General features: G+C 41.5%; 2 long non-coding RNA genes across 3 annotated transcripts in view; one reads left to right on the forward strand and one right to left on the reverse strand.

Annotated features, from left to right (window-relative positions):
* Nucleotides 1-22,554, reverse strand: part of LOC139083368 (uncharacterized) — a 46,952-nt gene extending 24,398 nt beyond the window's left edge. The window contains exons 1-6 of one of the 2 annotated variants that reach the window (XR_011540028.1): nt 22,434-22,554; nt 19,764-19,954; nt 10,642-10,775; nt 8,207-8,282; nt 5,584-5,710; nt 2,179-2,289 (exon numbers count right to left, since the gene is read on the reverse strand). This is a non-coding gene — a long non-coding RNA (uncharacterized lncRNA). Of the gene's footprint in view, nt 1-2,178; nt 2,290-5,583; nt 5,711-8,206; nt 8,283-10,641; nt 10,776-19,763; nt 19,955-22,433 lie in introns of those variants that run through there. The other variant, XR_011540027.1, reaches the window with a different exon arrangement.
* LOC139083367 (uncharacterized) lies at nt 17,561-20,468 on the forward strand. The gene is made up of 2 exons (XR_011540026.1): nt 17,561-17,774; nt 20,199-20,468. It is a non-coding gene; the product is annotated as an uncharacterized lncRNA (long non-coding RNA).
* Nucleotides 22,555-25,067: the final 2,513 nt, after the last annotated feature.

Consider the following 25,067-nt stretch of genomic DNA (forward strand, 5'->3'; position numbering starts at 1 on the left):
CCCCCGCAATTCTATGATGTGCAACAAAGACATAAATGTAGAAAGGTTTGAAAATCAGGACGATTAAGAATATAAATCACAAATATGGCATAAATTTAAATTCATCAGTCAATTCAGTCTCTAAAGTTTTTCACTGAACATTGTCCACACTTTGGGCAGCCAGGGAACACAGAGAACAGTTAAGAGGTAATCAGTCTGAGGAAAGGTCAGTAACTCCTGACACATATGCCTAGGATGAGGATCCAGTCTCCCCACTCGGTGTGGCTGAAACTCTGGCTAAAACTTACCTGCTCCCACACCCTCACTGCAGGGTGTCCTTCTACATCAGGCTGTCTATTGCTGTTAAAGACTGACTCTGCACAAAGAGGCCCCTATGGCTCCAATCCTCACACCTGCCCTACTGGTTTTAGTTATAAAACTTTACCTGACATCCTTCCTTCCCTCCTCCCAATTAGGTTCACCCATTCTATGCTCATAGCATCCTTAACTTGCTATCACAACAGCTATCCTAATTAGACAGTGATCTGTCTGATGACTGAATATCTGTCTTCACTATACTGTAAGCACCACAAGGGCAGGGACCCTGTCCGTTTTGTTTTCCCTGTATTCTCAGTACCTGTTCCAAGCCTTGGCACATGATATACATTCAGTAAATATTAATTGAATGAAGACAAATGAATGAATTCCATCTTGCATATGAGTAGATGAAGACTCATTAACCAAGTCAAATCACTAACAAATGAGATAACAAAAACATGGATCTGTTCTTACTGGCTCCACAGCCTACCTGTCCTCCACTCCAGATGGCCTCTTCATCTTTCTCCTAGACTTCACTCTCCTGGCCACAGCACTGGTGCTGGAGGAGCTGGCAAGGGAGAAGCAGGCACAGAGATGAGGATATGCTGCTGTGGACCTGGTCCCTTCTCACTTGCCCTTCCTCTGCTTGTTCACCAATGCTTAGTATATACTTTATGCATATACTCTCGGCACCTACTTGAAAGAAGTCTGCATTTGGCCCGGTGACCTTACCTTCATATAGAGGACCATACTGAAGTATTCAAGACTATGACCTCTCACCTCTCATCTGCCTTCATCTATATCATGGACTCCAGTACATGAACATTCAAGTTGGAAATACATGGAAATTTATTTCTCCAATGGACTCTATTCAGGATCACCTCTCATTCCTAATGCGCAATTCCATCTCTGTCCCAGATATCTGAGTTATATAACCTGAGGTCAGTCCTTGATCCACCATGCCAAGCTCTAGGTCCATTTCCAAAGCCCAGGTGTCCTTTGCCTCAATTTCCTTTCTCTTGCCCAGAGGTACATTCCTCAACATGTCCTCTCCATCTGCTCTATCTGCTTACCTCCCTCTCTCTCTTCCATGCCCACAGCTCCTTCTCATTGAATTATTTCTTCAAAAATCCATTAGGCTTAATATCTCTAATTTAAGATAAGCAGAATGAACACATTCTTGCCCAAATGGAAATTAGTTTAACTACCTTTCTTCAGAATGTCATCAAAGCAAATTCTTAAAGTTTGAGTGGCACAAGTAGTTTTTAATGATTCTTTTACTTGTGTGTTTTATTTACCACAACTCGGAGAAAATGCGTTCTCAGTAGACTTTCCTCAACCTCTGCTGACCATTTATTTGATTTAGAAAAAGCCTGACTTTTCTCCAAACCAGCCTGCAGCACAGAGGATGTGTGCAGAAAGAGTGGGAAAGTTTGCGTGCGTGGAGGGCACGTGAAGCCTGACGTTGCCTCGTTCTGTTGTCTCCAATTGCCACCGGCGTCATCCTCCAGGTCTCCCTCAGAGCGCCATTGAAGCGGTCTCCCTTGCGGGGTGCGCCCTGCACCACAGCTGTGGCTCCCTGCCTGGTCATGCGATGCCCTCTGCAGGAGGACTCCATTTTGGCTCAAGTTACGCTCCTTCAGTCTTTACAAAACCAGAGCTTGATCTTCTGACATTGTGAATATTACCTGCAATTACCCCACAAATTCCCATCTTTTTAAAGTTGGAGATTTATCTTTATGCTGCTAAATTTCACTGAAAAATTTCTGTCTACACTGAGAAACTGGTGCTTGGAAGACTTTCAAATTTGAAGGGATGTGAATATTAATATTCTGCTTTTATTTTACCTAAAAAAATCCCTTGGCATATAAAACTAATTACCTTCTTGTTTTCCCTTTGTTCTGGATCTTTACTCCAAGCCTATATTTGTATTTGATTTTCCATATTGAAGATAAAGCATTTGGAGCAGGTTGAGTTGAAGAGCAGAAAGAGCTGTAATGAGAAATAAACCAGGTTCTAGGCCTAATTTTCCGCTTTTCCTGTGAGGCTTTGAAAAGCCATTTCACTCCTCTGGGCTTTGGCATTATCTTCTGTAAAATTAAAAGGCTGGCCAGGATGATTTCTAAAATTTCTTCCAGCTCTGAAAAGTAGTTGCCTTATGCTTACTCCTGGGTCACCCTTCTCTATTAATATTTACAGCTGGGGTTTTTTTTGTTGTTTTCGTTTTGTTTTTTTATTTTTATTTTTTGAGGAAGATTAGCCCTGAGCTAACATCTGCTGCCAATCCTCCTCTTTTTGCTGAGGAAGACTGGCCCTGAGCTAACATCTGTGCCCATTTTCTTTTTATGTGGGACACCTGCCACAGCATGGCTTGACAAGCAGTACATAGATCTGCACCCAGGATCCAAACTGGCGAACCCCGGGCCACCATAGCGGAAAGTGCGAACTTAACTGCTGCGCCACTGGTCGGCCTCTACAGCCATTTTTTAAAGTCACATAAATTGGTTTTATTTCCTACCTTGTCTTTTGTGCCTTTTGATGGTCACATTTATGGCTCTGCTACATTTGCTGTATTCTCTTAAACAGAGATCAATGATTTTACATATAGATCTTTTAAGGAAAACAATGTCATAGTCACTGTGGTCATATTTTTAAAATTAAAGAAACGTTTTCTTTCACAGTCCTCTTTCCAAATTATTTACAACTTAGATGTTAGTTCACTCTGTAGGTTCCTTAGAGCCCAAAATCAGTCTCTTAACAGGGATGACAGCCAATGATCTTTATCAGCCAACAATAAGAACACTTGCGGAGCACCTCCTATGTGGCAGGCATTCTCCTGGGTGGTGTGAATACAAAGACAGACAAACCCTGGACCTTGTAAACGAAGGGTAAGAGAAAATGTCCCTATATGTTTAGAAGTTAATGTGCTACGACCTACTCCTCGTTCTTCCTGCTCTATCCCAAAACTCACCTCAAGGCTATCATACTGAATCTACACACCCTAACATGGAGAAATAATCTAAGGCAGAGGAACATGATCTTCGTACATAAAATAAAATATGGCTTCTGTTGTGTACCGGTGGCAAATGAACTTAATTCTTACATGATTGCCTCTTTTATCTGTAAAATAAGAACGCTTTGTGTGTGGAGGCAAAGATTGGACTATATGATTCTGAGACTTATTCTAACTCTTATAAGCCTGTAGTTTGAACTTATAGTTCAATTATATAATGCTTTCAACAATTGTTAAGAGGCAGGACTTTTCTTACTATAAAGACTAGAAAAAAATGAAGCAAAATCCACTGAATCTTCCATTATAGGAAAACTTCCATTGTAGGAAAACCAAATACATGTCTAGCCATGTCTATTTTGTATCTACAGTGGTGGACTAATTAGTCAAGGCCACAAGATCAGTGGAACAAAAACTCACTTCATTAAAATTGGGAGTACGTGCATACAAAAATAAATCTCATATCTGGCTGATTGTAAGATCATTACTGTCTTTCAAAATAAAGGTGGAATAAACAAAGTTGAAAGAATTCATCACCAGAAGACCTGAACTGTAAGAAATGTTAAAGTCCTTCGGGCAGAAAGAGAATGATACCAGTTGGAGATACGGATCCACACACAGGACTAAGAAGCTCTGTCTGGAGACAAAGTCATTAGCTGGTATTCCAGCCTTTGCCCAATCAGAGGCAGCAAGTGAAGAAATGGAGAGTAGCTGGTCTGATGGAAACAGATACACTGATCATTCAGAGAAGGAAAATACTGATAACCCTACACCCAGGGAAGAAAACAGGAAAAGGGAATTTTATTGAAGGAAGAGGAGAAAGAAGGGAGAAGAAATAACTTGAAAATTCTAACAGGCTAATGCCAATTACTGTTGGCCATCAAGAAAAAAATCAAATCGGATTCCAGATACCCTTTGAGAAGGCAGGAAACTGAGATATGTCATCAAGAGATTTTTGTCTACGTTGAGTGAAATAAACTTTTATTACTAGACTAGTGGAATTTTTAAAATTGGACCTTACACTGTTTTCTTATCATTCCATGGCTGTCATTCTGATTTCCAAACAGATGGGTCCTGGAAGGCAGGAGCTCTGCCTTCTACTTCCGGACTCTCACTCTCCGCACCTGCTCTGAGCCTGGTACTCACAGAATAAATGCATTTTGATTGAATCTTTCATAAATTAATTTCATAAATTTTCAACTAAAATTCAGTCCTACCACGCATATTTCAACACCCTTTAAAAGGTTAAGCTGAAGAAACTCTACTACTTATCTGTTCTGAAATACTACAAAGTTTTAAAAGTAAACTTAATCATACTGAGGAGTAGGAAAAACCTCTTTCTGGTTTCTTTACTGCAAATATCCTCTGGTCTTTTAAAGCATGCCCCATTAGATGTAGTAAACATTCTCTCATGATTCCTGTATTAATGATCTTTATCCCCATTTCAGAATGAAGGCTCTGAGTCAGAATGCCATGATTTGTATTCTGGAGGTGGGGCCCATGCACATGGCTCCAGCCACAGAACCCCATTTCAGCTGTCCCTGCCTACGAGTAACCATTGACCAGTGGCTGTACACTAAGAAAAGTCCCTCCACATTCTTCCGAAGAGCCTGAATTATACATTCCCATTTGAAATTGATGCAAGTCCAAACAAGCCAAACAGATTTGGGTTGTACTCTCGTGGAACTGATTAAAGTTACTCACGGTGGGATTCGTGGGCGTGCAACCTGTGCAGCTGTACACAGTCCTGAACTCAGAAGGGCCCTGTGCTTGGTTTAATGCTCTGCTGTCACTGTCATGAAATTCTTAATAATTTTATTTTTAAACTTGGGTTTTGTAAGTGAAGACCGTGGGACAATGGAGCATGCTGTGAACAGAGGAGATACACACAATATGCACGTCCATCATTCCTTACCTCCCCATCTGCATGTAGCATTCTCCATGTCCCATGAACATAGAAGTCCAGCGGGGCCACAATGCAAGGGAGTTCAGCGAGATTCAAAGCAAGTACAAGATACATATGTCACATCTATGGTTGAGTAAATGGGGGCACTGAGAGCCCCAAGAGGGCATTCTCTCCCCTTGAATCATAACTTGCTTCTAACGCAGATAGAAGGCAATGGTGTTTTAAGAAGCACAAATGACAAAGAAACCCTATCATATCCTTTTTCTTACTCATGTTACTTAGCCAACCATGTCTGCTGCATATTTTGACATAGAAGAAAAGGGAAAGTCAGGGCAACCCACACTCCCTTTTCTTTTCAGTCCTTACTTACCCATCAGTAAACCAAAGATAGTTGGTTGAATGTGCATGAATCAGGAAGTGAAACAAAAACAGCTGAAGCACTTTTGCTCAGCATTTCCACTGTTCTGGGAAGAACAAAATCCATATGCATGTGTGAGCTACAAAATACAAATTGTGTCATTTCAGTAATTTCATAGTATGAATTAAATTTTCACTTTATACAATTATATTTGTGCTTATATTTGCACTTATAATTTGCAGTGTACAACATAAAAATAAATGATAAAATTCATTCTAGTAATTAAAAAGTTTAATTTTTCTTAAGAATGACACTAAATAGCAAATAAAAACCACCATAACAAATCAAGAGAGAGATTGCCAAAGAACGGAAAAGGTATTTTAGTTCCTTTAATGGCACTCTTTTCCAGCTTTTTAAACAACGGATCCCACATTTTCATTTAGCAGTGTGCCCTGCAAATTACATAGCCAACCCTAAGTGAGGAAGCAGAAAATGATGATGATAAGCAGTGACAGGAAAACATTTAAAGGACTGTTTCTTCAGGCAATTACAAAAAAGTGTTATAACTATACATTCTGAGAGAATGAGATACTAAAACGTTCTCAATTGTCTGCATCATTTAAACAAAGCACCTTTGTTTATTTCCCAAGCATTTGGCAGTGGGCTGCTGGTTATTTCAACCCAGTGTCTGCAGTAACAACGAGTCCCACACTAGGGGGCAGCAGCTACCGTCCGTCAACCTTCCAGGGCTCGAAAGCCACAGGATTACTATGATTCCTTATTGAAGGGACCCTGAGACAATGAGGAGATATTCACCACCTAAGAAGTTTGCTGCTTATTTTTATGTTAATTTGCTTTGCTGCATTGTTTTTGAAAGAGGATGGGCCTGTTATTCCAAGGACTCAAGGTGTTTCTTTACTAAAAAACACATAGCACTGAACACCTATTTTACCTGCCCTCACTCCATGACTCATTTCTAAAGTGACAAAGTAACGTAGTCTGAAAGATCGTTTTAAACTTAGTTTCTTTGTACAGCCAGTAGTAACCGGTCATTTTTATTTACTATGGATCTGATCAAAAGGAACAACTCATTTCACTGAGGTCACTTAGCAGCTACCAAGTGATAAGAATTTTGTTAACTCCTGAAGGGTGTGAAGATTTCACAGGGAATCTGCCAAGACAAGAGATTAGTAAATCATTACAAAATCCACACCCCGTCACCCAACTAGGCTTATTCATTGAAGAATCAGAATGTCCTAAAGAGAAACAAGAATCTAGACGTCTATATATAAAAGGAAATAATTTGCAAAGATGACTATATTTGCCAAGACATGGAAAGTTATTCAGTTAGCATAAAGGTGAGAATAGCATTGCCCTACAGATGAGTTGGCTCAAACATAGCTGGCAGTATTGTATTTCATTGTTCCAGCAAGATTTTCCAAATAAAAACTTTATAAAAATTGGATTGAAAGTTCCATGAAACAATATGCTAAGAGACCACTATTGTGAATTCCAGACCCTCTGGCAAAACTTAATTAAAAACTTTCTTTTATTTCAGCTTATCACAAACATCCAGGGAGGTGCTTCTCAATGAAAGCAGCTCTACCCATTTGGAAATTTGCAGGGGTGTTTCTGGTGGTCCCAGTGATTAGAGGCACAACTACCATTGTATACAGCAGTGAGCCAGGGATGGGAAACCTCCTACAACGCATAGGGCATCCCCAAATGATGAAAAAGTATTGTCACATATCTCTCACAACTTTTAATGCCCTGCCTTAAATTTACAGGTGAAAAACTTTTGTATAATTTTTTGAGCCTAAAAACGAAGTCTATTTTACATATAATCACAAACTATTTTTAGCATGATTTTAATAAAATTGAGTGTTCCAGGAATATGACTCCCAGGTAAGTTGGGGGAAGATTGTGCTTTATTTCATTCAGAACTTCACCAAGAAATGTTAACCATCTTTAAAGATGGTGTCACCAGTAGCATCTCAGCTTGTGGAAATGAGTCACCAACAGAACACATTGGCTACAGTCTGCGTTTGTTGCTCTTGATTCATGGTGATTCTAAGGGTGCATTTAAATATATCTTTTTCGTCCGTATTCAAAATGTCAAATATAAAAAGAAGAATCAACTTGAAGATTTTCCTACATCTCTTAAATTCAAACATTTTCATTATCAGTGTAAACATCTGACCACTTCATTATGTTCTCTTTTATATTTCAGTGAAGGCATGACATATATCTTTAACTTATATGTATTATTGACTATACTTTCTATGGATTCTGTTTCAGGGTAGTACAGGAGCATAACAAAATATTTGTTATAAATAGGGGGCCTTGGGTCTCACAGGTCTGAGAGCCAATGTTCCAGGGATTCCCCTTCCAACTGTGGCTACTCCACATTCCTCCCTCCCTCCCCACCCACCCCTGCCACTTGCACAGAAGAGAGTGGTCAATAAGAAGAAATGGTTAGTAGTTAGGCCATGAAGAAAATTTTATTCTAATAATTTTTTAAATAGGCACTTGTAAGTTGAGCATTCTTACATGACATGGATATACATATAGAATTGTCAAAAGTACATATTAATTAGTTAATTATTCCATTCATTAAGGATAACTAAGTACCTACTAGGTATAAGGCGTTTTGCTGTTAGATAGTGTCCAAATAGCACCAAAGTCATTGTTACCCTAAAGAAAATCTCTTCCTGGAAAAAACAAACAAACATGAATTTAACAAGGATATTACAAAAGGTGACAAAATAATTGACTGTGTGAAATTTTCAACTGGATATTTTGGAAGCATTTAATTTGTATTCTATCCATATTAGGCAAGTTAGGTCCTCCAATAAGCCAAATCAGAGTAGAAAAAAAAAAATAAAGCTAAAACTTAAAATATATCACATTTAGGGGAATAAAGCAATTTTTAAGGAAAAAAATTCTTAAAATATGATAAATAAAATAGTAGGACTCATTATTTTTTACCCAAATATACATTTTTTAGAATCAGAATTATGTGACTGTGAAATTAGTCCTGTTTTTAAAGCTCTTTTGTATGACTGTTTGGAATCAAATTCTTTACAGTAAATTTGGTAAAAGAAAGAAATCTTTCTCTGCAATTATTAGAAACAAATTAAATGTTACTATGGAGATTTTTTTTCTTTCCTTTGGCCAGTTGCTAAAATCAAATATGGAATAACAAAAGGCAAAACAGCCTAGGGACGGGTGGCTGTGTGACTAGGAGCAAGTCACTTAACCTCTCAGTGCCTGGGTTTCCTTATATGGTAGCACGTACCTCATAAATCAAATGAATTAGCACATGTTATGTGCTTAGCACAGTCCCCAGCATATAAAGTAAGAGCCACATGGCGAATAGCCATTATCATATTTCTTTTCCATACCAGAAACGTGAAGACTGCTCGTGGGAACAATTGCCCAACAGAGGAAGGGCCATCTTGACCTGACTAGACAGTCACATGACTTCCCTATTACTTCAGAGCTCCAGATGTGAGAGACGTCAACCCGTCCGAATGTAATTAAGAGTGTTTGACAGCCTGGAAATCTTAGGGCGTTCCTGACTAAGCTATGTTCAATTGTTCTAGTTAGAAAAATGAAAGGTCTGTGCGGATTTTAGATATCGGAGTTTATTACCCAGCAACAGATTGAAATTCCTGAAGACATTCTGAATTATCTCACAGCCAAGTGACTTCCTGATGGGTGGCTATTGACTCTGACCACAGTGAGAACTCATGATCCTCTGACCCAGAAAAAACTCACGTGAGAACTGATTAGGTGGCAAGACACCAAGAAAACTAGTTTTACAACCTATCTGGTGGCTAAAGGTTGATGCTTTAGCCTAACTGGCTGGGGGAGCAGGAAGAGCAGGACCAGCATTTCACAGGGGGCTGTCAGCCTAGAATACGCTGTATGGGAATGGACTCCAGAACTTTGTGCAGCTCGGCAGCCCCAGAGAGGGCCTAATGCAGCTGGGGCACGCAGGCCAACTCTACCAAATGGAAGCTACGTCAGTCTTCCCTCCTTCTAGCCTTTCCACAGCATTGCACGACCACTGAACTCGCCCAGAAAGAAATGCAAATACAGGAGGTTTTAGATTATGTCTCTAAATCCTTGGAACTCTCTTATCTCGTTAAAATTATCCTCTTTACAGGCAAGGAAACATAGATTTAGACAAGTAATGCTTACGGTCACAAAGCTGATAAGTGAGACTCAAACCAAACTGTCTCACTTCAGATTTCATGCTCTTGACCTCTGTGCTAGACTGCTTCCTAGGAACCATTACAACTAATGCTTGTTTAGTGTTTTTATATTCATGAAGTTCCAAACACTCATGGACCTTATATCTTCATCTCCATTATATAGATGAGAACACAGACAAAAAGATGTACAAGTGATTTTCCCAAGTTTACACAATTAGGTAGTAGAGCCAAGATTTGCACCCCAGGTCTTTTGAGTCTAAGTAGAATTTATCAAAGGAATGCTCAACAGAATGGGGTGAACTACACTTAGCACCCAGCTTAAGGGGAAAGAGTTATGAGGGCAGGACCTTAACCTATTTTTGTCTTTGCTTTGTCTGCCCAGACAATGCTTTTATATGAATAGAATTATCTGATGATGACTTGCATCCCAATTACTGCATTTGTACATTCTAGATATAATACCTTTCCCTAGATGATACGTAGACTTTGTATAATCTGGAAATGTCTTCTGTGTTAAAGATGAATATTGAAGACAGCACTTTTGGATTTAAGCACTATCCTTAAAATAGGGTGTCAAGAATACTCAGCCCCACATGGAAATCCCCCCAGGGTAATAAGCAAATACTATCTGTCCAAGATGCCAAGACTTAGAAGGAGATAACAAGACGAGAACCTTCCATCCCCCCAGAGGACAAACATCTCTGAATTTGGGGGAAAATGCCATTTTCAGACTTACTGCACTACTTTTATCTAATTACGTGTTGCTTATCATGGATTTCAGAAGTTCTGCGGAAGGCGGGGTAGTTGAATTGGTAGGAGATTATTCAGTGTAAGACAGGAAATAACTTACTTAGATCTCTGCCAAAGTTCATTCCACTGAGTTCATCTTGAGACACTGTGTTACCTGGTCTCATAATGCTGGCAGGCATCCCAAGGAAGTTTTGAGAGCTTGATGATGGCTGCAATCTACAGAGGCCTCGGCAGCTAAAGAAGGAAGAGAGTGACCAAGATCAGTTACTTCACACCCATTTTACCACATTTTTCATCCTATAGGGTACTGAGTCTATTCATCTAGAAAACTGTTTTTTTCAGTTATAAAACATGATAAAATGTTTCATTATTTTATCCCTTTAGGCTCAACTGTAAAATTTATTTAACTTTCTCTAGTTAATTTATTGTCAATTTATAATAAATGTAGAGTACATTATTCTCAAGAGATGAAACGTCCTTAAAAATATGTTTGACCCATGAAGTAGAAAGTAATGCAATGCTTCTCTCAACTACATAATAAATTGTCAGTACCACCAAATTTTACCTATTTCCAAGATTAGAGACATGAAAAATTTAGAAGGGTCATTCATTTGATGAGTGAATGCGTGAAGAGATGAACTAATTAATTTTTTAAATATTTCCCGAATGCTAGGCACGGCGCTAGGTACTGGGCATAACCGGATTATAATTAACCAAAGCCTAGCAACCCACCCTCAACATCAAGACAAGAAACATAATTTCTTGAGCAGGAACAGGAAACATAAGTACTTCAGAAGTATCCTAAGAGGAGACTTTTGGGGAAAATTCAAAAATAGAATTCAGGAGATGTGACTTTTGTCCTATTCTGGTTCATTACTTTGTTCTCTGTGTGAGCTGGAAAGCACATGTTCTCCCATTGTGAGAGGAAAGGGGTGGCATGTACTCCAAACCAACCACTTGTGCCTTAGGCAGAAACTGTCAATGTTAAGACAAATCACATACAGTTTATTGTAGACCTAGATCAAAACTGAAGAAAAGAGATGGCCTCGGATGCTTGAGAACAGTGCTTTGGAGCTTGACAGGTGTAAAGATTGTCAAATCTTTACCTCTGCCAAAATATATATTCTCCAACAGACAGAAAGATAAAATGACTAAAGCCATGAATGTGGGGAGGGGAGCTGAGTATTAAAAATTCCAGATGTCTTGCAGGCTGATGCTAAATCCTGAGGAAAACCAGCACATCAGAGTTCTTACCCCAACCAATTTTCCAGGAAAGGAATCCTTGTCTCCACAGGCAACAGTCAGAGAGTTTACTGGTTATAAAGGAATAGAGTCACACTGACCTTCAACAAGACCAAAACCATGGCAAGCCAACTCATCAGGCCTGATGACCAGTTCCTTGAAACTGGGTGATTTGAGTTCTAGCCAAGTCAACCGTACAAGAGTGGGCCTTCACCAATGGGTAAAGTGGCCAAACAGTGAGGGTGCTCCAAACCACTACTCGGACAACTGGAGTGTGGGAGACAGGGGCCTGAGCACCTAATTTCTCAACCAGAAAAAGGTGAAGGTGGCTAATCTTCTCCAAGTTTGGGTAGGAAGTGCAGTCAGTCTGATTTCACAGTAGAGAAGGCAGGCTCTCCTGATCTGATGGCATCTCCTATGAGTTTCTTCCTTGCTCACTCTATATTAGGCATACTGACCTCCTTGCTCTTACATGTTGCACATGCTCCTAACTCAGGGCCTTTGCACTTGTTGTTCTCTATGCCTGGAATGTTCTTCCTCCAGATTTCCTCACCGTTCCTTCTCTCACCTCCCTCAAGTCTTTGCTGAAATTTCATCTTTTCAATGAGGCCAACTGTATTAGTTTCCTTTGCTGCCTTAATAAATTACCACAAATGTGATGGCTTAAAACAACACAAACTCATTATCTTACAGTTTTGTAGGTCAGAAGTTCGGTGTGAGTAACACTAAACTAAAATCAAGGTGTTGGCGGTCGGCATTCCTTTCTGAAGGCTCTGGGGAGGATCCATTTCCTACTCATTTGGATTGCTGGCAGAATTTAAATTATTGTTGTTGTAGGACTGAGGTCCCTCTTTCCTTGCTGGCTTTCAGTTGAGGGCCATTCCTGGCTTCTAGAGGCTTCCTGCATTCCTTAGCTGGTGGCCCCCACCACCACCTCCATCTTTAAAGCCAGCAATGACAGGTTGAGTTCCTCTCCAACTTCAAGGCTTTCCTTCTTCTTTCTTCTCTTCTCTCTTGCTGAACCAGGAAAGCTTCTCCACTTTTAAAGACTTATATGATTAGATTGGGCGTACCTGGATAATCCGGGGTAATCTCCCCATCTCACATCTGCAAAATTTCTTTTGCCATGTAGGGTAACATATTCCCAAGATCCAGGGATTAGGGCAATTAGGGCATGGACATTTTCGTGGTGGAGCCTTAAACACATTAAAAATCATGACAATTTAGTAGAGTTATCCAGTAGGAGAACAACTAACTTTGTTTAAAAACCCAATTCAGGATTATCCACCCTCCCCTATGGTCAGAACTTGCCCAAAACCCAATGCAACATGAACCTCAAGTTATTAGTTGTGTCAGTGATGATTCTTTCCATGCTCAGGGCCTTTAATGAAAATTCCCCTGATGCCAGCAACTGGTGAGTGGGGCAGCCGTGTTAGGTACCTGTGACCTTTTCTTTTCGTCACAACTGATTGGAGTAGAAAAGGCACTTTAGGAAAGGCCACCAATCCTGTGATTCTTTGATTAGAGCAAAAAAGACCTAAGAGTAATGGACAAACAATGATAGAATAGTAACTGATATTTTTCAGAGCTTGGTGTATGCCAGGCTTGTGATGGCTCCTTCCTGATCGCTACTCTGTGGGCACAGGTGCCCCAAATCACATACATACACATATGCCAATACTCACAAGACCCTGTGATGAAGGCACTCCTACTAACCAACAGATGAACCCAGGTAGCCAATCTCCAGAGTCCCCACTCTTGCTATTGCCTCCTAACTAGCAAGGAATGATTCTAGAGAAGCCAAATATACGTTTTTAATGAAAAATTCCTTCTTTCCTCCTTTCTTAATGACTGGAAGTATATATGCATATAAATATATATATATATATAAATGAAATAAATTTTAAATAAAGATGTCCTATAGGTCATTCAAATATTATGAATGGTATTCATTCAGTAATATTGGCATTTGCATTAAAACAGGACTACACGTAAAAAGAAAAAGCACTGTATTATACAAATGTTACAAATTTCTCTGGACTACAAAATTTGAATAAAATTGACAAATAAACACATATCATCCTCATCCTCTAGAGATAGATGCTAAACGAGGTAGAGATAGATGAAATGGTTAATATTTACTCAACTTGAAAGAGTATTTGAGGAAACATGTATTTAAGGACACCCATTAGTTCTTGATTTGGGTTATAGATTTTTGATTAGGAAAATCTGTTCATGACATAATATCATATATGTGGGTATATGATATCCACATGACTTACCACTGGCGATGTTAACCTTGATCATTTAGTTAGGGTGGTGTTTTCCAGGTTTCTTCGCTGTAGTTACTATTTTTTTTCTTTCCATATTCTAACTTTGGATATGAATCATTATGTTCAGTCCACACTCAAAGGGATGTTTTGTTTACTATTTATTTTGAAAACATTTCAGACTTCTAGAAAATTTCACAGACATAGTGTGATGAATTCTCATATATACTTCATCTAGATTGGCCACTGATAGCATTTTCCATATATACTTTATCAATCTCTCTCTATACAAATCTACATATTATCGCTATTCGTAGAATTCTTGTTTTGACTGAATCATTTGAAAGTAAGCTGTAAATAACATAACCCTTTACCTCAAGTACTTCAGCATGTATATCCTAAGAACAGGAGTTCTTTTATAACCACAATATAATGATCAATTTCAGGAACATTAACATAACATAATACTATTATCAAATATGTAGCCCAGCATTTCTGCTTTTGTCTATGATGGAGTATGTGGTACGAGCCCTCTTGCCTTTACTACAAAACTAAACAAAATGTCTGAGGCAAGTATTTTCAGACATTGGAGAATGAGCAACAGCAGACAGGGCAGGCAACGAGAGCCTGGAATCACCCCGTGAAGGCAGGGAAACCTAAGAGGGGAGCCTCATGACGCCTCTGGCTCTCTGCCTGGGACAATTTCCTGACTGCAGTGCAGCAATCTGGAATCCAAGCGGAGAAGGGCAGCCCCTCTGAGCTGAGGGCAAGAGACTGGAGGTTGGGGCAGCTGAAGTGCTGGACCCTGCAAGGCAGGGGCCCACAGAGGCGGGAGCTGTGCCGTTCATGTAAACATAATCATGAGTTCATACTCATACTTCTAATTCTGATCCAATATCACAAGGCTTCCCTAGTCTTCTCCTATTCCACGTTTCTGGATCTCTTTCAGAAACCCAGTCTGAGAGCAGACTGGCAAGGTAAGTCTCCATTTTCACCATCCAGTCTCCTAGCCGAGGAAAAGCCTGCCAGTGGGGACGTGAGTAAAAGGGGGGACGAGGAGCAACAATCACTGTGTGAAACTCTGAGAACTAATGATGGAAAGCTCAGGAAATAATGGATTTGGTGTGAGAGCGCATCAAACATAAATAGAAATTTAGGGGGTAGACAAGCCCATTTGCCTTCTGGAGCTCCAATCACTATATTCTTTAACTAAAATTCTAAGTTTTTCAGTTGGAATTTATTTTTAAATTAATTCAATAACTACCTCTCACTGCAGCTTCTTTGCTCCTGAGGTCTTTATTTCGATTCATTTCTTTGTTGTCTGGAGTCCATCTTTCAGTAATTTTTCCAAGAAAAACTAAATTTCAAAAATTTTTCTTGGAAAAATTTTTGGTTTCCCTTGATTCAACGATTCTCAAACTGGCTGCATACTCTAAGGACCTCGGGAGCTTCTGAAAAACTACTGACTTCTGGCCATCATCTCAGACCAATTCAATCAGGTTCTCTGAGGGTATGACCCATGCAACAGTATTTAAAAAATAATATTAATAAACTCCTCATGTAGGTCTAATTTGCAGACAGATAAATATCTCCAGTCTCAAAGAAATTACATAAACAGGCTCTCTCAGAAAAAAAAAAAATTAAAAGACCAAAGAAAGTTGCAAGCAAGTTTCAAAGAAGCAGCCTAGGTTGAGAAGCACTGCTTCAGTTCTTTCAGATTTGAAAATGTTAATTTGTTGTCTCCATACTAGGGATTCCTGAGATAAGTTTTTAAAATTGCATCACATTTTAGTTCCCTCAGAACTTTAAAATGCATAGGAATCACCTGAAAATCTGGTCAAATGCAGATTCTGCTTCAGTAGATATGGAATGACAACTGAGATTCAGCATTTCTAATAAGCTCCCAAGTGATGCCAATGCTGCAGGATCATGGACCACATTTCTGAGTAGCAATGGTATAAACCTCACTCCTCTGTCTTCGGTGAATACTGCGATGGAGGAATCTGGAGCTACCTGAACTTGACCTTTTTTTCCCTTTTGGGTGGCTTGATTCTTCTTCCTGGATGTCCATATGATTATCTTCTTATCTTTGAAATTCAGATGTAGTTAGGTTACACACGTTAATAAAGTATAGAATGAAGAGTCCCACACTGATAGTGCATTTGCTTCTGATCTTTTTGTTTGTTTGGTTTGGTTTGATTCTCATGCCTGGGAGGCCCAAATCTACAACAGTTCCAGCTCTTTTTGAGGACTTCTCATAGGACTGACATGATGCCTGGCCTACTGGTGGATGAGATTCATGTTTCCTCTTTTGCACATTCATTCTTAAAATAAAATGCCCACCACTTGAGTCAACGGGAATGACTTTGTTCCTTACAACAAAAAGAAATTAATTAAAACAATTAGAAACCACAGATTTTAAAATGTACAATATGAAAATAAAGATGCCACAGAATGCTATGACAAAAAGCCACATTAATGTAGAAACAAAATGTACTTACGGTGACAGTTGGCAAAAAGGGAGGGAGGGGCAGAGAAATTTTCCTATTTCAATGTGCTTCTTACAAGCCATTATTTGAACTAGATTGATTGACAGAGAATAAATAAGAGAAAAGGTAGAAAAGTTATAGTGCCAAAAAGGAAAGGAAGAGAGAATAAAGATTAAAATATGATGCTAAAGTATTCTGAAAGACTTAAAACCAATTAAAAGCTGAAAGTTGAGAAATAAGGAAATCTTAAAGGAATAGTAAAGCAAAATTTTAAACCAGGAGAATTACAAAAACTCATCAAACAAAAATACAACATGAGCTATAAATTAAGCTGAATAAAAATGAGAGCAAAATAATAAAATTTAAAAGGAAAACAGAAGGTTATAATAGTTTATTAAAATTAAAATAAAAATGAAGTTGGTTATGAAATAATTTCAAAAAGATGAAATTCAAAATATATGAAGGTTGAAAATCAACAGGGGAATGAGGAAGATACATATTAGGATATGAGATACTCGTTTAAAACATGAGAGTAGAACTAAAGATAAATATAATTAGATTATATTTTAGATAATAGTATAATTAGATAATTTATAGAAATTAAAAATACGATCAAAGTAGAAAAAAATTAAAAGTTTAAAAGTTAGAGGAAAAGAAGAGAAAAATCTCTTGAAACATACAAGGAGGAAGAGGGCTTGGTGCTTATCCACCTTTCCCCAAGAGACAGTATGCTAACGAAATACTGGTGTCTTGGATGGAACCTGAGGGGACAGAGAGCGACGTGACACCTTGTGGAGGCTTCCCCCTTGCTCCCCTCAGCAAGTGCCACCGGCCAGCCTCACCAGCAGTAATAAGAGAAGACAGATGGAAGGTATTAATACAGCAAACTCACAGCTGGATAGCACCAACCTGACCCAGGAGAAACTCCCCAGCCTGCCAGCTACATTCCCTCTTGGATTATCTCCTCCAAATTTAGCCCATGCGCAGAGTCAAGGGAAACTACTCTCTCTAGTTCAATAACCTGTGAAGCATCAGGTGTCAACAGTTGTCTCATGGCTCTAGAAAAATGTTTTAGGAACTGAGGTACAGCCCCCAGATAAAAAAGGCAGTTATTCCATAAATGTTGACTGGGCATCTTCCCTGTTCCTGGCAGCGTACGAGACTCCAGGAATACAAGGATGAATGAATAGCAGAGCTCCCTTGACAGAGATCCACATGCACCGCCTGGAAAGGTTAGTGGAGTTTTAATAGATAGTTTTGGTACATTAGCCACAGCACAAACAGAAGAGTTGGCTCTGAACAGGAGGGCCACCTTTCCTTCTGCATTGTAGGAAAAGGAAGTTAGGGTGTGGGAGGAGGTCTGGAGGAAGCATCAAGAGTTAGGAAGATCATGCCCGATGGGCTGAATTTTCTTGACGAAATAGGGGTTTTCCTGACAGTAAGGCATCTGGAGATAAGCAGGGGGAGAGAGAGGTCTGGGAGGGTCATAAAAGAAATTCGAGAAGGAGGTAAGAACAAGTAAACAGACTGATACACAGCAGCGAGGGCCAAGCGGAGGGTGGAAGTGATGCCAGTCTGATAGCAGCAGCGTTTGGGTGTCCAGGTGTGGGACACACACACAGTTAATTACAATACAGTGTCAAAAGTTCTAGCATGACAGGGTAATTTATTGAGACATTAACCTGTGCCTGTTGTCATTTCATTTTTCCCTCCATCCATTTTCAAGACTGACTTCAGGGCTATTGGCATCAGGGAAGTTTTGGGTTAAATTCTTCAAGGAAACTTCCCACCAGGCCTTTTTTTCCCCCTCCTTTAAAGCAGAAGTCTCAAAGTGCCTTCCCCAGGCTAATCCTTTTACACACATGCTTCATTTGTAATGAAGACTGTTTTCAAGTTTTTTAAAATAGTTGCCAACATTTTGAAAGTAGATTTCACGTTAAAATCTAAATTTGAGCTCTCTTGGAACAATCAGATGACCTGGCTACAATTAGGTGGAGCTGAGTAAAGTCTGTCCCTTTTAAGGGGGCACAACCTCCAGTTTACAGTGGTCCCTACCATTGTCTATGGTCTTACACTTAGCCAACATCACTCATTTGGGTTAAATGCCTGGTCCCTGTAACCCTCTCTAAAGCTGGAGATGATGTCAGGAGGAAGGACTAGAGGCAGAAGCAATAAGGCAGTCAGGTTACAGGTCTGTAGTTCCTTGGGTGTGGAAAAGGCTCAAAGGGGAATGGGGACCCCATGCCCTAAGGCCTGGATCATCCAGCCTCAGCAAAGACTCCTACCCAGAGAGCAGCAGAGGACGCAGGGCTAGCAAGCAGCAGCCTCGGACACTGACAATTACCTAGGACAGTCTGAGAATGAAGTGGTCCTTCCCCTGGGACCTGGCATCCCAGGTCCTCGTGAAATCCTAAAGCAGGTGGGAGTGGGAGAGCCCACAGTGACTGAGATTATTTTCCACCAGCCATTGGGGAGGTGGTTGAAGTTAGATTTAATGAGAGAAAATCAAGATATGCATCATTTCATGCACACACCCATTTGTGGAATAAGATTTTAAACACCCAAGTAGAGAGTTAAAGAGCTAAGAGAACACAAGGCGAAAGAGTGGGTGAGGTTAAGTTTTGACTAAGATAGTTTTGGACAGTTTTCACAGAGGAGATGTAATTTGAGCTGAGTTTTAAAGTGTGAATAGGAGGCCTCCAAATGAAGGTTATTCCACCCAAAGACAAACATTTGAGAGTACAAACCACATTCAGGAACTTGTGGTAGTTCAGTGCAATTAGAGCATTAGATACCCATCTTCTGGTTGGGAGAAAGGAGAGAAGGGATAGAGTGGAAGGACAGTGACACTGCAAGGGAAGGGTTAGGCCTTCACACCTTCTTCATGTAATGGGGAGTCCCTGACTATTCTGTAGTATAGTATCCTTTAGTCTGGTGTTTAGAAAGTTAATTGTGCTGGCAGCGTGGCCAATGCATAGGGAAAGGAAGATTGGACAAAGGTCACTGAGCAGGTTCTTGCAATAATCCAGGTGAGAGATAATAAAGCTTGGAACTAGGGCAATGATTATGGGAATGGAGAGGAGGGTTTGGATTTCAACAGCCATTTATTGAGTGTTTGCTGTCTGCCAGGCATTGTGCTAGATGCTAAGCATACACTGATAAATAGATACTAGTTCCTGCCTAGAAGAAGATCATTGTTTAAGAGACAAAGGTTACCACACCTGGCAGAGCCAGTCAAGTGCTGAAGCATCTGGAATCTTCGAGCCTTAGTCACATGCGTTGTGTATTCCATCATGGGTTGCACTCAGAGAGTCCCACTCAGTTCCACACAGGTTCAGGGGCCATCTCAGAGCTGAGATAAAACCTTTTTTGAAACTTCTTCTTCTAGGCGGCTATTGTAGCTTCTTCTCTCCTACTCAGGGGGTGGAGAAATGATCAGAATCTTCTTTAATTTTAAATTTCAAAGAAAGTATTTCAGTTAAGTGAACAATTTTTTTTAACATAAGAAGTTATAATCATTTGGACTAAAGTGAAATTGATATTAACTCTATTGTTAGGGGAACTCTATTAGTGCTTAGATACCATATATATAATTTTATTGCAGCAATAAAATTCAACCTGCTTCTAAATCACCCTGCATCTTTTCCCATCCGCAGGTACGAGATGCTAACTGCCTTTGTCTCCTTACCATTTGTTGACATCTCTATGCCACCCAGTGCCTGGGACATAGCAGGTGCTCAGTGAGAACTGAGGAAATGGATTCACAGTATGGAAGGTGATGCTTTGAGAAGTTGTGTGCTGTTGTCTCTGGAAACCCTCAAGCTGAAGTACTTGCCAGAGATATTCATTCATTCATCCAGCAAATATTTACTGAGGAGTAATACATGTTTATTTATAAAAGGCAAATAAATATTTATATATTTCTATATTGCAAGGTATTATTTTGGCACTGGACAAATGGCAATGAACAAAACAAGGTCTGTTCATCTTAATGAGAGAGATGAACAATAAACAAATTATTTGTATATGTGTGTATACATATACACACACTATGTTAGGGGTGATACCTACTATGAAGAAAAATAAAACAGTAACAATAAAGAATGATGTTGGCAGGGGGTATTTTATATATTGCCTATGGGCTGCTCAGGGAGGGTCTCTCTGAAGCAGTGGCATTATAGCAGAAACCTAAAGAAAAGGGGTGGTGGGGTTTGGAATCAGCCATCCAGACAGCTGGAGGATGAGCGCTGCTGGCAGATGGACAGAGCAAATGCAAATATTCCGGGAAAGGATCAAGCCTGTCCTGTTGGAAGACCAGTAGGGAGACTAGCATGGTTCCAAAAGGGTAGGGGAAGGGGAGCAGGGATAGGAGGAAGGGCAGGGGACTGATGGCGCTGGAGCCTCAGTCCCTTCACCTGGCATTCTTCCCAAGAGCCAAGGAAAAAATCCAGGGTAGACGAATACAGTCACCAGTCATCGTAAATCATATCGGTGGGCAAATGCCTGGGAATTTGTGAGGCTTTATTACCAGTTTTAAGCACCATGATGGGTGATGAATTTGCATGGGTCACTGCTGTATGCCCAACATCTGGCACAGAATAAGAGCTTCATCTATATTTGTTGAGTGAATGTCTGAAGTCTATCTTTGCTTTTTCAACTTTCAGAATATTAATAATAACTAAACTGTCTCATGTAAACAGCCTAACCTTTGGGAGGTAGGGGAGTGTTACTCAAACTCAACCTGTAGGACATTATGCATACATATTAAAAGGCACCCAAACAATGGATTGGGCAAGTGCTTTGTGAATGTCTGTTGGCTTATAGCAGCCTGTCTCCAGGGTGGCACTCACTGCACCCTTTAGACTGGAGAGTTTAGCACACTCTACGATGTCTTAGCAAATACTGGCACCTGACCTGTCCAAATATCACTGGCAACGCCTGAGATGGCCTTTCCATCACATGACCAGAATCATATTTGCAGGGAGTAGGGGTGCTTCCATACTTTTGTACACCCCCGGGGTATACTCAGTTACCGAAATGTCATCATCAACTCCAAACTCCTCCAAACTAATTATTCATTTTAGATCGTTAATAAACATACATGCTTCCGGAAGTGTTACAAATCAAATAACGTTATCGTTTCAGTAAGTCAAAGTGTGAAACTTCATCATTTTTCCCGAGGAGTTTGTAAATAATTATTTTAAACGTAAAAAAAAAAAACCCATCCCTCAGCCCCTGGCTACGTTAATTTCCTTCTCTTGACTGCACCACGCAGAACCCATCAGCGGCAAACAATCACTTATTTTACCTCACACCTTGCACGGAAAGTCCCAATATATTTTATCAAAATTAAATAAATTCCTTAGTGCTTAATCAGTCGGCATTTAATTTGCAAAAGTGAGACCAGTGAAAGAGGCAATGCCTCCATGAGCCGGTACTGCGACACCTCTTCTGCCCAGATCACTGCTCTGCATTCCCTCCCCACCCCCACCCATCGCCGCGGGGCTCTGCAGTGAGTCTTGGCTAGGGACCAGGACGGGCTCAGGGTCTGCCCTGCGTCCGGGCGCCACCGGGTGTGTGACAGCGCCTCACCCCCGCCCGGCCTGTCACTTCCCCCGGCCGGGGCCAGCCCAGGCTTGAAGGTCCCCCGCCCCCAGGCCCTCCCGGGCAGCTGTCGACCTTCCTCTAACCCGCGCCCAGACGGGCTGCTCGGAAACTGCTGTGTCAGAACGGTTCGAGGAGTCCGGCATCCCGGGCAGCTTTAATTCGGGAGGAATGACTATCTAGGGCCGGCCCGCGAGACGCCGCGGAGCAGGGTGTGGCGCAGCTGTGGGGAGGGCACGTCCTCGTCCCCGCCTGGCCACCCCGCCCTCGGCCCGGCCGCCCCGCACCTGGCCAGCCTCCACAGAGCAGCCCGCCGACTGCCGGGGCCCGCGGCCCGGCGCGGGGGGGCGGTGGCGGGCGCGGTGGCGGGCGCGGCGGCCAGCGCGCGTGCGCGGAAGGCCGCGCGCCGGCCCCTCCCCGCCCCCGCCCCGCCCCCTCTCACGTGCCGCGCAGCGTGCGCCCCAGCATGTGCGGGTGCACGTGACCGCGCTGCGTCCGGCTCCGGCTCCCTCACCCCGCGCGGCTGTACTTTGAACCCGGGCGTGGGAGGGGGAGGGGGGGGGAGAAAGGGAAGCGGGGCGGGGAGGGGACTGGAGGGGGAGGCCGGGCTCCCGGAGAATGATATCACCGGCAGATTTATCGCTAGGCAACCTAAGAATGCCTCTCTCTTTCCAATCCTGGAGCTCCTTGCAGATCGCGAGGCTGATGACATTATTCCCCCCTGCTTTAATCCCGCCACCACGCAGCGCTCGATCGGCGCTTTAAGGAGCGAGGGTGGGTTTACCAATTTTTAAATGAGTCCGTTTCAAACACGGAGCTCAGAAATAGGTCCTTTATCACTCCCACTCGGGTCTGCAGAGCTCTCCATGGGTGCGGGCGTGGAGTCGGGTTTCTCCTCCTGTTGGGTCCTACTCGGATCACACAGCCACCTTGTAGCTCTGCCGATGAGTCTCGATCAAAATAACATGAACTCGAAAACAAAGCTCTGCTTAAGGTATCGTGGAAGGAGAAGCTGGTGTCGTTAAAATGTTACAGGGAATTTTCTGATTAAGTAGTTGAGATCTTCAGGAATTGGAGCCAGGGTGAAGTCCCCCTGTTAAAACTAATTTTCAAAACACAGTGCGGAACCTGTAAAGCCGCACATGGAAGCAAAGTTTATTTCAGAGCTATGTGGTGGATACTCAATACCTCCGTTGTGAAGCATTTGATATTCTGTGTACACATGTGCATACCCATATGTAAAAGGCTTCAAATTGAAACGGCAGCTAGAGTTTACAACACCCTAAAAATACTCCATATAAAAACTGTAGCAAATCGCCCTCTTTCCTACTTCCTCATCTGAAGGTTCCCTCTGTCCAGCTTCCTAACTTGCTTTTTGATCCCCTCTTTTGTGGACAATCTCTTAGAGTTGAAACGGAACCACCCAGGTAGAGGGGTGGAGGCAGAGGTGGAAAGCTCACCAGATCACATGGAGACTTCCAAACCTGGGAGGGCACATTTCTGGATGTCTTCAAATTGAGTAGAAGGCAAAATTGTATGGTTCTTTGTAGGGGACCTTGAAAATTGTTTCTCCAGAATTTCTCTATCTTAAGTATTGCAGGCACTATGCCATCATTTAGGCACGCTATTACCGTGACGATCTTTCCTTCTCCACCAACAATGTGTACTCGCCTGTTAGGACCTCACACGGACTAGCTCAACTCCTTCCATGAGGAAACTTCAGCCTGTGGCCTCCTCTTTACTGTTACTATGGGTTGATAGTATAAAGAGCAGTGGACTCAGAACCAAAAAATCTGATTTCAATCCTGGTTCTGCTACTTACTGAGCTGTGTGACCTTGGACTAGTTGCTTGCCTCAGCTTCCTCCCAGAGGGTTTGACAAACAGGCCTTAGGATTCCTTGTTGCCCTCTAAGGCTTGTCTCTCTCTCTCTCTTTCCCCTTTGGGTACTGAGTGGAGAACATGGATCATCATGCCCTTATTTGAAGGGAAAGAAGTCACGCTTAGTTTCTTTTGTAAGACAGGTGGATGAATGAGGTGAGCCAGAGCTGCCTGTGAGGGATGTTTGTTCCCCGCTTCTGCATTATATACTATCACGCTATGCATGCGATCCTTTGCAGTAGAAAGTACCGTGACTCTCAGTGCCAGCTCATGGTTCAGATCCTCAGGAGGAGACGATAGGGAAAGCCAGTATGGCAGTCAAATTCTAAAGAAGCTGAGAAGTTGGGAAATCCTTACTCAGACCTCAAGTCGAATAGAACCAATTAAACTGTCCTGGTGCTCAGTGTGCCACAGTCTTCTCCTTGGAGATAGCCCCATGGGCTTACTCTCCTGTTCATTCTGTAAAATGCAGCTACTTCTCAAGGCCTTCTCTGTCCCACCCGGATGAAGTTAGCAATCCTCACCCCCCCAGTATTGTATTCACCCCTGCATAGCACTTAACTATGTTTATTTTAGTGTGCGTCTGTCATCCCCACTAGACTTTGAGATGCTTAGAGATTATTAATCTTTGATTCTCCAGCTCTTACCACAGTACCTCACGAAGTAGGAGCAAAACAAATGTCTGTATCCCCTTACCCACTATTTATTGAATCTGTAGGCTCAAAGAGAAAAGGAGTGTGCTGCAATCCGTGGGGAGCCTGAAACCTCTCACCAGAAGGTTTCCAATGGGTGTGTCTAAACTCAAAGGCAACCTCTAAACTCAAAAGCACATCCTCCCTGCCAGTTCCCCAGAATGGTTTTCTGGACCTGCCACCCAAGATGTCCAAAATCCAGCGGTGGAGGAGATTACACACCAGAAGCAGGGTCCAGGGTCATCCATGAATCAAAATGTCAATCAGTTTTCACTAATGACCCTTGGTCTCCCATTCCTATCAACCTGAGAGAAAGAAGTGTTCATCGAATCAAATAATTTGTTTCTGGC

Source organism: Equus przewalskii, chromosome 5 (assembly GCF_037783145.1).
Source record: "Equus przewalskii isolate Varuska chromosome 5, EquPr2, whole genome shotgun sequence".
NCBI lineage: Eukaryota > Metazoa > Chordata > Mammalia > Perissodactyla > Equidae > Equus > Equus przewalskii.